Raw genomic sequence first — 9,277 nt, 5'->3', positions numbered from 1 at the left:
AAAAGAGATACTGTTCAGTTTAAAAGGTTCAGAGAAACAGATCAGAGATGCTCTGCAGGAACACAAACTGATTTAATTACAGAAAACAAAGAAATGATTTCAGTTCATTGTCATTATCAGTCACCAGTTTCTGTTTTCACATTAAACATACCACCTGCTATGAAAACAAACATGGGCGGACATCCATCCATCATGTTTGTTTACCTGCTGTCAGTAAAGCCTGACAGCATCTGGGCAGGTCACCACAATATCAGATAAACAGAAACCAGTATGAGCCCAGTTAGAGGAGAGCAGCAACAATCAGAACCTTTTCTGCTTCAGAACCAGAACTTAGAGAATATTAGACTTTATAAAACACACCAGCATGGATTTTGCATGTTTTTGCATTTTGCATGAATTTACATATTGGTTTGGGTCTCTGAGCAGATCATGTTCTGCAGAACATGATGGGATGTAAAACATTGTTTTGGATGTTGGGTTCGATGAATTCACAGCAATCTGCTTCCTGACTCAATTATTTCAGTAAAGTTTCCTCCTGCTTCCAGCTGAAAACCATGTTTGATCTGTCTACAGACAGGAAGTGGATCCTACAGACAGGAAGTGGATCCTACAGACAGGAAGTGGATCAGATGATCCAGAGGTGCAAACACAGCAGCCAGCAGCTAAAATCACTGAAAACTGTAGAGATTACAGAGAAAACTACAATCACCTGCTGCCCTCATCCTCACAATGAATCTCTGACAGTTCCTGGATTCTCCAGACCTGAGCTGTTGGTCACAGAGAAAATGATCAGGTGCTAATGTTCCAAGCGAGAGGTGGGGTCACCTTGACAGGTCGCCAGTCTGTCGCAGGGCAACACAGAGACACGCAACCATGCACACACCTAGGGTCAATTTGGGGAGAGGTCAATTAACCTGACAGTCATGTTTGTGGGAGGAAACCAGAGAACCTGGAGGAAACCCACCATCCACAGGGAGAACATGGAGACAGAAAGACCCTGGGAATTGAACCCAGAACCTTCTTGCTGAAAGGCAACAGCTCTACCAACTGGAGCACTGTGTAGTTTGTAGAGCCTGTTTGGTCATACAATGACCAAATATAATAAATAATTAAACAATCTATTGTTTCAATAATATTTCAGTCCAGAAATGTTTTGTTGGGACTTTTAACAGGCTCTGCTGTGTTCCACCATTTTTAGGTCACTAGTCAGTTCACGACTTCCAGCTTATTGAAAAAATAACATTTTAATGCCTTATCATCACTTAGCACTTACAATAATTGTTAACCTTTTGGCCCTTACAAAACTCATATTGTTCTTTAACATTTAAAAAAGTTTGTCTTGTTAATAACTAAAAAAAGTGCCATGAGCAAAGAAGAGAGAAAAAGATACAAATTATGAAGGAATCCACATTGTCATATAAAAAACAGATGACTGCAGAATCATGTGATTATAGAGGAAGGTGTGCATTCATGGTATTTTATTTTCTGCAGTCATTCAGAAGTCATGATGATTGTTGACCAATAAAGAAATTATTCTGTCATTTAACTTCAACAACATTTTAAAAACTGACTCCTAAACTTTGACATCTCAACAGTCAGAGTGAAATACAACCATTGTTCTGTGTTCATGGAGTCAAATCTTTATTTAATCTTAGTTTTTCATTTTGTTCTTTTTAAATATAAGTATCTGTTACATATTATTTATTTATAATAATCTTTATTTATCTCTTCTAACTCTAATGGTAGAATTCCCTGACAACAGGGCAGATTTTATCAGGTGTTATCAGACACAGTTGTCCAAAGTGAGGAGCTAATAGGTCAGCAGCCACCTGTAGAAATCCTCTGTTAACCTGTTTTTGTTGTTTCTTCTGCAGATGTGACCAGAATTGAAGCTAAAACTGGAGCCAGGGTCCTTCTGCCATGTGATGCTACCAGATTCAAGCCCATCAAAACTGTAGAGTGGAGCAAACCTGATGAGGATAACAAATATGTCATTTCCTGTCCAAACCAAAATTCAGATCCAGTTATCACAGAAGAGCAGTATAAAGACAGAGTGGAGCTCGTGGACAGAACAACTGGAGATGTGTCAATATATTTACATGATGTGAGAACTAATGACAGTGGAATATATGAGTGTTATGTCCAAGGAGGAAGAGGACGGACAAAGAGAGAGGTCAACCTCATCAGCACCATCCACCTGAGTGTAGCTCCTGATCCTCCTCCAGGTGAGTGTTTGTCTCTGGATCAGAACCAGCAGCTCCTGGTTCTGATCCAGATCAGATGATGATGATCTTCAGTGGGATCAGACTAACTCCTGGTTCTGTTCTGCAGGGAACCAGGATGGAAACAGTCGAAGTCATCCTGCCCTGTTTGTGGCTGTCTTTGCTGCAGTTTCTGTCGTTGTTTCCATGGTGATAACAGTTATTAGGAGGAAGAGGATCAAGACTCCGTCTCCCGCTGATGATGCAGCGAATCCTCAGTTGATCTGACTAAAAGTTTATGTTTCTGGATCATCAGCCAAAGCAGAGACAACATCGTCTTTAGTCAATAAGAACATGTAAATATTAGCAAGAGGGACATTTTTTATTCTGTTCTCATATTTAAAGGTAAATGTGACAAAAACTGTGAAGATCAGTGACTTAATGATCAGTTTCTTTAACCTGATCAGTCAGTCTGTGTGGCTGACTCCTGCACTAAACATGTGTCTCCTCCGTGAATTGCTACCTTGACGTGGTGGAGGGGCTTTAATGATTCTCATGTTCTGGGGGGTTAATAATGTTAGACCTGTTCTAGAGATGAATCAGACTAAGAGCAATTCAAACACCTTAACACATGTCTTAATGCAGTGTGGGCTCCACAGACGGTTAAATAATGTAAAATTAGAATTGGAAAAATGAATAATGCCCTCTCTCTGGGTTCTGAGTTATTATTGATACTAATAATGATGTTTAAACTGCTTTAATACTTTATTATCTTCACTGCAGGGTCTGTAAATGATTTACATTATGCTATAAATCAGTTATAATACAGCTTTGATCAGTTTTTATTGACTTAGTGTCTCTTTTTAATCTAATCTGAGTGAGTCTAAAGTCTCACTGCATAATGTTTCCATTATTCCTGTCTGACCTTTAATCTGGATGATAAAGTTTTTCAGAGAAGGACAAAAATGTCCTGGTTGGTGATGATTCAATGTAAAATATTTTCATTTTATTTTGTGTAAAATATTTCTGAATTACAAAATAAAAGTTAATATTTTATAAACACAGATCATGTCTCTGGTTTTATGTTTGTCTTGTTTTTTCATTTAAACCTCCTGAATCAGCTTCACTGATAAAACATCAGATTATATCCAGTTATCAGGAATATTTTCCTTTAATGACCAAAATTATTATTGAACTTTAAACCCAAAATGTCTGGAAGTTGATCTGGTTTGTCAAGGGAAACATAATTCAGTTTATCAGAAGAGAAGATTATTAACTAATTCAGCAAAATGTGATACAAACATGAAAATATAAACAAATTTATATGATGTTCAAAGTTTAACTAGGACGTTTCAGGTATTTTAGTGAGAATATAAACATGATTAAAGGTCAGATTCTCCATGCTGATGCTCAGCATGGAGAATATTTGATATTTAAACTGTATAAAATTATTATTTCTTTTTACCTGCAGAGGGTTTATTTTCAGGGTCCAGATGGATTTGGGTCATTTAGACCTCATGCAGTTTGAACATCAGAGTTTTGGTCATCAGTTTTACTGTAAATGATTCATTCAGCTGGTTTTACCTGAACTCACAGATAAACATGATCAGGAAGGAAAACTGCAGAAACTGGGCAGTGAGAATGAAAAATGCTAAAAAAAAAGTAGAAGATAATAATAGTTAATATTTTCATATAGTTTTATTTTTTGGCATCATAGATGTTTTGATTTCTGATGTTACTTCAGCAGCGATAGGTTTTGTTTCTTCATAACCAGTCCTTCACCCTGAGGTAACAAGGCACACCTGACCTGTTCAGGCGTGTCTGTTGTCAGTAGTTACTGAAACGTCCCACAGAACAAACAGAACCGGTTTTTACCACCTATCAGGACTTTGTTCCAGGATGTGGTGTAGTGCATCATTTGAAGAGAGGCCAGCTGCCTGAAATATGAAACCAGAAACTGATTCCATCAGGCCTTTACAGTTCAAACAACCTGTTCATGTATGAAGTTTAAGTCATTTTTAAATGGGACCATGCATGAATATCTATTTTTTATCCAGAGAGAGAACAGAAGCCTACTTGTATGGAGGGAATGAGGAACTAAATATAAAAGTCATTTAGCTGCTGTGGTTTCCCCTCCTCCACTCTGAATCATGAGCTGCTTTCAACACAAACATCGACTTCCTGCAGACTGAGAGTCTCTATCAACGGTTAGACTGAAGGGAGTATCAGCTACTGCAGGAAGAAACACACAATCCAGCACTGCTGAGGTTAATTCTTTCTGAATATTTAATGAATCCCTCCATAACTCCTGAATCTGTCCTGATCTTCCTCTGGTCTCCTCCTGGTGGGATAAGAGGAGATCAGGGAGGCGTCCATCACGACCAGATACTGATCCCCCCTCAACATGTTGGAGCAGCGGCTGGGTCAATTTGCATAAATATGACCAAATTCATATCAAAGTGCATCAATTTACACCAACTTTAAAACATCACTGTAATTCCTCCAAACAAACAGCCTGTGTTAGTTGATGTCAGCAGGAATCAGATTAAATGAAATGTGCTTGGATATCAGATTGGATGTTATTCATCCCTGCAGAGGGTCTGAGTCGGGTCAGTCCTGCTCTTTAATGGGAGTTATTCTGTTCAATGAAGAGCAAGTTTTCCTCTGGAGCATCTCTGCTTTAGCCTCAGTGGCAGCATTTTGTTGGTAAAACGAGGCCTGCTTGGTTTTTCCACCTGCAGGTCACTGTTGACCAAACACAGATACTATTTACTGTTCAAACATGTACCTACATCTGCAGGTTCAGAGTCCAGTCTAGTTGTGTTTGCAGATCCTGTTCATGTAACTTGTTCACATTCATCTGTTTCCATCAGACATTTACGGCTCAAACTAAGAAGATCTGCAGTCTGTCATTCAAACCAGGTATTCAGTTCAGGTTCAGGCAGGAAAACAGGAATATTTTTAAGATCATGTTTCTTCAGGTTCAGCTGTGATCAGATCAAAGCTGCTAACAGACAAGCTTCATCTTCTTTTTAAGAGGGTATTTCATGTTGTTTGTTAGATTTCTCCCTTCCAGTAACCAGACTTTTTGTCTCTGTCCCTCTGACCGGCTCTAAATTATGACTCATTTGATCTTTGAATTCAGGGTTTTCCTCAAATAAAGTTTGCTTCAATATATTTTTATCATTTATTTTCCCTTTTGCAGCTTTAGTTTTTACAGTGTGAACTAGATGGAGCAGGTTGAGTAACCAGGTGTTGCTTTCGTTTCTCAGAAACTGTTAGGAGTTTCAGAGAAACCCTGTTCAGATGTCAACAGAGTTAATGAGCTGTTTGCTCACTCTGCCTTCTGGTGCAATGGCAAACCACCTGACCTCAAGCTTACCACATGCTCTGACAAAATAACCCGTGACTCACTGTTACTTAAAGCAACAAAGTTCCTTCAGTTTGATGTTTCTTTTTTTGTTGTACAGTAAAGTTGATCACTTTTCTTGTTTTAATTAGATAAAAACAAAACCTCTAACGGATCAGAACTGGATCAGAACAGGGAACTTTATGCTGCAGCTGTTTCTTTTTCTTCCTCTTTCATGTTAAACTAGCAGGTTTTGAACTCAGACCGCAGCTCTTCCTGTTTGTCTCAGTCAGGCTCTCTAACATGAACACAGAGTCACAGGAAGGAAAACATGGCTGATCTGATCTGAATAAACTGTTTTCTGTCCTGTAGCAGAACTTGAGTTTTTACAGCAGATCAGGTTTCTTTATGTCTGAATGTAAAGACCTGCTGGCTGGGTTTGTTTGTTACTTGTTATTTTTGGCAGGACTTCTCCTTCAGTTGGAATGAGGAAGTAACTTCAAACAAAAACAATGATCCTCTTTCAGCACGGGTTGTAGTCCTTACATGGTCATAACATTATGAAGAAAGACCCAGTTGCATGCTGGGAAAAACCCTGACTCAGAACAATGTGAGGGAGTTTGTGATGACTATAAATTTCCTTTCCTTTACTTCATGTCTGAGAACAGAAAGTTTTAATTCTGACTCAGACTTTCTGTGAAACAGATACTTTGCTGTCCTTCAGGCCGTCCCTGCTCTGAGCAGCAGTTTAATCTGTAATCTGATCCTCAAGCTTTGAATTTCAAATGATGATGGAAACCAGGGGGCGTTACCTTGGCGCCTGTTCACCTGCTGCTCCCTTTGTGCCAAGGTAAACAAGTATGTCAGCCATGTTGACTCAACATGAAGCACAATGTTTCATGAGGTTTTATGCTTTTCTGTTCTCAGGAAGAAGTGATGTCAGGATGAATCCAGAGTAAACTGAATGTTTTAAACAGGACAGTGTCTCCTTTCTGCAGCTCAGATCAGAGAAACTGATCTGAGCTGCTCTGCAGGAACAGAAAGTGTTTTTAATAGTAATAAAACAAAGAAAAGCTTTTAATACATGGTCATCATCAGATTAGTTTCAGCTCAACCATAACTCAGTGGTGACCAAAGAGTCCTGCATGTCTTAGCTCTTCCACTGCTGGTAGTAACTTCCTGCTCAGCAGGTCAATGTTTTTCTAATGAGCCGTCATTGGAAGAACATAGAGAGAGCATTAAAACAAGCAGAGAACTAAAACATGCAGGACGCTGGCCCTGCAGGACTCACTTTGGTCACCACTGCACAAACCTGCTGTGAGGAGGTGGTTACATGATATGATATATTGTTTCATAGGTGGAGTCATCTGTATTTTTGGGAACAATCAAAGGACTGGCCTTACTTCAGGTTTCTTTACCTGCTGCAGACCAGCTGGCCCTGGTTTCTTGAAGTCAGACAGTAACAGGCCAAGAACCTTTTGGGCAGGTTGCCAGAATGTCACACAGAGATAAATACATCCATTCACTCTGACACAACTTAAAATGACTCAGATATTTCTGGTAATAAATGTAAACATTGATAATTCAGACAAAATCCTCCAGTTTTCTGCTCATCATCAGTTTTAGAGGTTTTATTTTTCAGGTTGAATGAAAATGTGTTTTCTGCTGAGGAGGTGGTTTGTCTCCCCCTGCTGGTTGTTTTCCACTGTCTATAATCCTGAAGTTATGAGAATAGAGGCAGATGATGTGATGCAAATCTTTCAGTGTCTAACGATTCAGTTTGATTCAGATTTTTAGGGTCACGACTTGATTCAGAGACTATTTTATTCAGAAATATTTTTAATTCAGAAACCAATATTTCTATTCAGTGTGGAGATTCTGTTAAATACCTCCCTGGTACAACTTATGTTTATATTTTCTTAATGTCAAACCATTTGAACTGCTGTTCCTGAAATGTCTGGTTGAGGAAAGGGAAGGAAACGCACCCATAAATAAAGATGAGGTCATCTTACCTTGTTGATTAAAACACTCCTTGGGATGATATTTGAACTGTCCCAACTTTGTGGCTTTAGTCTTTTCTGTTCATACCAGTTCAGAAGACTGATTTATATAATGCGAAGACACCATATATATGCACAACAAAACAGATTAAATCGATCAAATCAAGTTACTCTTTTAAATGTAAGCTACTAACGTAATTTGATTAGTGACCTGATGGACAAAGTTGGCTTAGTTGTTGGCTAAGTTCCTGCTGCAGTGAAGGTGTCTTCTGCCTTTTCCTGGCACAGTTAAAAACATGGTGATGGCGGCCATGAGCAGTTCAGTTTTCTCTCTATTTGCTGTCTTCTTACTGGACATGAGTCCAGTAACATGGTTGCTCTGCCCAGTCCACACAGTTAGATGTCAGTTCAGTTCCTGTGTCAGGTCCTTTGATGATGTCATCACTCTCAGGTGTTGCTAGGGTCTCCCACTAACCTGCTGCATTTCCTTCAATGTTTGCAGGGTTGGTGAGACCATGGTGCAGAGTGACCTTTTCCAAAAAGGCGGTAAATTAAATCATCTGTTGTTCCCAGGTCTCAGGTCTTTACAAAAAATTCCTTTCTTTGTCCAGTTTTCTGTGCCAGAAACAGGCAGAGGACACCTTCACTGCAGCAATCAGAGAACAGAGGCTTGGAAGAGGTTTCATCACTGACCCAGAAGGCTGTTTCAATTGACTGTTTTAATTCAGAAAGGACACTTTCACAAAGACTGTCTCTACAAAGGTCCTCATGGCTTGTTTCAAGGTGCTGGAGGCTCTGACTGGGGAATTGAGAGGAAAGTTTCCATCCTGGTCTGCTTCATCACTCAAGGAAGGTAATGCACCACATACACAATATGGGTAGAAAGAGTAACAAAGAAGCTACAGAATTACTGTTTCCTGTGTGAATGAAAAAAAAGCAGCAATGTAGATACAATTCTGCATGAAATGTCTGTATCAGAAAAGAAAAAGTCTTTAAAGCCGTCAAATGGCACTTATAATGATCTTACTTTTGTACCACGTGAGATTTTTCCCATTTTTCAATCAACAATAATGGGTACAAAGTCAACTTTTTGGTACTTTCCAGAGCTACCAATGTTATAAAGTTGGAACTTCTGCAGCAAGCACAAACCGAGTGGAAATCATGTCTACTCCATTTCTGCTTCAGAAAAAATTGGGAAAGAGAAAATGACTATTTCCTGTCTAACCTCAGACAGGTCTCTAGTTCGACATCTTTATTTGTGGTTAAATTTAAAGTTTCATTAATCTCATGGGGAAAGATTTATTGTAAGCATCTTTAAATCCACCTCTGCAGGAGTCAACATTAGATTACAAACTGAACCTTTCATGAGAGCTGTGTGTTGCAGCCCCAGTTCTCACCTGTATGCATATCAACAGAAGATTTCTGAGCAAACATCACGGCTCCTGCAGGGAGCTGGAGACAGAGTCTGCCTTACTCTGAGTGTATGCAGGCTGAGAACTCGTTTGGGCTTCAGATGGTCCTGATGCAGATTTAGAGGAGACATGATTTCAAATGACTTTTGAAAGCTCTTCACTTCTTGTTTGTTTTAAACAACACAAGCTGATGCCTTTTCTGTCTGTCCGTCCGTCTGTCTGTCTCCTGCACAGCCGTCTTTGTTTGATATCCTAGACTCACTCCCATGTGTCCCTCATAAAGCCTTGCAACTGGCCTTGGAAGAGTATGGGTGG

This window comes from Poecilia mexicana, unplaced genomic scaffold, assembly GCF_051168715.1.
Source record: "Poecilia mexicana isolate PSO_F unplaced genomic scaffold, ASM5116871v1 scaffold_18, whole genome shotgun sequence".
NCBI classification, from domain to species: Eukaryota; Metazoa; Chordata; class Actinopteri; order Cyprinodontiformes; family Poeciliidae; genus Poecilia; species Poecilia mexicana.
The sequence above is the reverse complement of the archived record's forward strand: the minus strand, read 5'-3'. Positions refer to the sequence as shown.